A 4,209-nucleotide genomic window follows, 5' to 3' on the forward strand; every position below is an offset into this window, starting at 1 on the left:
TCGGGGGAAAATTTATTCTTAGCTTCCGATAGCGCTCAGCTCCAGACTGTTTAAACGTCAAACATGCTTACAGCCTACAGCCATTGCAGCCTCTGCCAAACTTGGCTAGTGATATATCAGTTCAGTTAATAGGTTTTCAGCAGAGCTGTATACAAATAATAATTTTAGTACTCGACTACAAGTACTTAGTTTTAAAAATGTTTGAGTATACAAGTACGTTTCACTGGCAGTGGGTTACCGAATTTGAAAAAAAGCTACTTTGGTAAACGTTTAGCCGGTTACGCAATTAGTATTTTTTACTTTGGTAAACGGCGACCGGTGAAGTAAACACTTATTTTACCGGCGCCGTTTACCGAAGTAGGAAAATATTAATACGGTAAACGGCAATTACTCTAGACAGTGAATTGAAGTGTATGCCAGTTTCAACTCAGAACCACGTACTAAATTTTCCAAAGTGTAAATTTACCTAAAACTAAACCTCTCTGACCCGAACTCTTACTTTTGTTGATTAAATTACTAAGCTAGCCTGCTAATTAAAATAAACAATATTTTCCAACTAAAAATCACATTTTTTTCCGAAGTCTAAATTAAGTTAAAACTAATCCTCTCCAATCCAAACTCTCACTTCTCATAACGAAATTAAATTGAAAATAAATTTGAACAAAAAAAATAAAATAATGGCAAGAATCGAACCTGAGTCCCAACGTTAACCACTATGCCACCGCAATGCCTTCTTCTCATCATATGAAACGAGAGTAATAAACCCATAAGCAAAAATCTGCCATTCACTGTATTGTGATTCTGCAACTTTGGTGAACGGTCGCCGGTGAAATAGTTACATCGGTACAAGTATACGAATACAAGTCAGGCCAATGCTTACATAGTCGATTACTTTGTTGTAATATTAAAACTACGGAATATTTTTAATTCCTTTATTCTTAAACATAGCAGACGAATATAATGATCAAAAGCGTAACAGTAAATAAAAAAAGTTGGATGATAGATAACCAGTCAATCTATACTATAGCATAACCTTATATATTGATAACTTGTTTGAGAACGATTAATAAGCAATAAAAAATTAATCACAAAAATTGAGAAACAAGTACCGATTCAAGTATTTTAAAACAATCAAGTAGGCCCAAGTACTGAAAAATTGGGTCTGCGTGATGCATGTGTATACCGTGGGTCGCGAGACCTTCCAGTTTGGGTCGCGAAATATTTTAAACTTATCATAAATATAAGCATCGCATATGTGCAATTAGTGAACTTCAGCTTTTTTAAACCTCTAATTATTATTGCATTTTTACATAGTTACTACATAACAATGCAATAATAGTCGAGCACACGTGTGCTTTGCTACAATTATATGCTCACAAAATGCTTGAGCCGCGGGAATTTAGAACAATTTTTTAAGGGTCGTGCCAAAAAGTATTTTCGGACCCCTGGTGTATACTAAACCCATGCTACCCAAATTGTGTTGTCAGTTGGTTGTGCACTTCTGAACTAGATGCTAAATCCGAAAAATTAGTAATCGAGTACTTTCAAATTCTACAAAAAAGTACTCGAGTAAGCAGCTCTGGTTTTCAGTTAATCTAGTCTGGGCTTCTCGGCAGAAGGCAGCGATATTGGTATGCTACTACAGTATTCATAATTTTGCCATCGCTTAACTTACCCTATTGACCAGGATTGGGCTAAATGGAGTCGACAAACTTTATCAAAATCTGCTGGCGTAAAGATTACGTTTGATTTTCCACTTTGGATTTTTGTTGAAAAGTATCCCAGATTCCAGTCTAGGGCTGGGGCAATTACGTCCACCAAGTAATGGGATAATTAATCGAGTAAAATTTATTTTTAATGGTTTTATTCGATTTTCAATGGGCTTTTGTTGATAAACGTTCATAAAATGTGGCTCTTCTTAAATTTTTAATTCATATTTATGCTGTGCTCATTGTCCTAAGTTATTGTGATGCGTTAATGGCAAAATAGAACTGTTCACCAGACCCACTGAACAGGAGCAAGTGCTGTTAATACTTTGCCCAAGGGCATTACAATGGTATAGCGCCACTGGGTATCGAACATGAACATGAGCAGCATTTATTGTGAGTCCAGCCCTCAAACACTTGGCCACCGAGCAGATGCTTGATTAGCCATGCAGTCCATTTAGAGTTAAGAAACAAATATTTAATGTTTGCCATGTCAGCCTGCCAACTATAATTAACGATTAAATTCACTTCTCCTGGGAAAAAAGTTGATTATTACATATGACTTTGAATTCTATTATAATTTGAGTTAACAACAAATTTATTAAGTATGAATCAAGTATTTTTTACTTGGTACCCTGAAAATCGAATAAATAATTAATTAATTAATTACCATGCTTTTTGTGCCGAAACAGTCAAATAATCAACAAATTATCATAGTAAAAGCAAATTTTGAATTTATTTCAAAAAAATTTGATTACTAATAAAATGCTGATGATTGACAATCGATAAAAATTACGATTACCCCAACCCTGCTCTTGACTATTTAGCAGTATTTATGTATTCAAGCTTAGTTCCTCAAGTGTCCAGGTTATAACACTTTACAAACTTAACGGGCAGGGTCTGTAGTCTGCCTGATCATAAACTGAATAGTTGACGTTGATCTTTTAATAAAAGTTTATGCAGATATAAGCCACAGTCAAACTGTTGGCTGTTTGTTTTTCAACTTAGTTTAGAAAAGCAAGAACAACGTAAAACTAATTTATGGAAATTGAGAAATCTAAGCTACTATGGAATGTTGTGTATGCTAATACAGTATATGAAATGTGAAGAAGTATATTATGCAGTATTTCAACCTTAACAGAAGTTGCCGATTGCTTAATTCCGGTGATATTTGGCATAAATTAGTAACATACACTATAGGATAAACTAACGCTTTTCAAAAGCTTTATTTTTCAAGAAAGCGGTTGATGTTTGCATTATATATATAGTCGACTCCGCTTAATTCGGACACTTTGGTTCTGCTCACTTTTGGCCGAATTAAGCGGAGAAACGGCTTTGTCCGAATTAAGCAGAAAATCGATTGTTCATTTCATGGTCATGCGTAAAGGCAAACAACGTATTTAAAATACTGTACTGTTGCGTAATAAATGAATTGCACCTGCGCTATACTGCAGTAATTGGCACTGATCGCATAAAACGCACAAGAGTACGAGTAAATGAGTACGCATAAAACGCACATTCTGAGCCGCTTCCTCTCTGTCTTTAAACCTCGTCCACGAAGCATAGTTTCTTCACGTTGTTCACGCAGATTTGCATCATTTTTCTGCCAATCTTGCAAAGTACGTTTTGATATCCCCACCAACGCAACTAACTGCCGAACTGTCAAGGAAGCGTCGTCATTTTTTTCTTCGTTTACTTTAGTGAGCAATTTCACTTTTTCTTCTAAACTTTTCTGTACCATTCTGTTCTACAAGATGGTCGCAATGGTACCGAAGTAAAAGCGACTATGAAGCTGGCACGGCGTTATATGAATTCATTGTCGATTGTTACCGCATTAATCGTCATTGTTTCACCATAATCACTCATAATGCAACTGCATCTTGTGTTAAAACCAACCAAGTACTGTTTATTGTTTCATAACCTAACGATGTAACGATAGGAATTGCGAACCTGTGTCCGAATTAAGCGGAGAATTGTCCGAATTAACAGGAGTTTTTTTACGTTCAATTTTTACTTTTGTTCCGTTCCCGAGCATTTTGGCCGAATAAAGCGGTTGTCCGGGTTATCCGGTGTCCGAATTAAGCGAATTCGACTGTAGTTTTAAAATATTGTATATGGTTTTTGCCAGCTCAATGTATTCTTTGCTTTATTTACTTATTAAGAATACCAGCTTAAGTAAAGCATCGCCACTTATCTGCATTATCTATTACTATAAAGAATGAAATATGATATTCCATACATACCATGCATTAAGTTAGTAATTTGGTAATACACCATGATTCCTAACTTTCTGTAAATTACTGTGACATTCGTTAAATATCTTGCTTTCCATATTTTATTAAAACTGCTCGAAAATAAGGGAAGGACGAATAAACTCCATATTACCAACTTTCTAGCCTTATAGCATTGGAGTTTGATTTTAAGTTTGTTTTGCACATAACTATTGTTTTTATAAAAACTGCTTTTTACACACTACACTCACCGTGTATATTTTAAGATTTTC

This window comes from Clavelina lepadiformis, chromosome 1 (genome assembly GCF_947623445.1).
Source record: "Clavelina lepadiformis chromosome 1, kaClaLepa1.1, whole genome shotgun sequence".
Lineage (NCBI taxonomy): Eukaryota > Metazoa > Chordata > Ascidiacea > Aplousobranchia > Clavelinidae > Clavelina > Clavelina lepadiformis.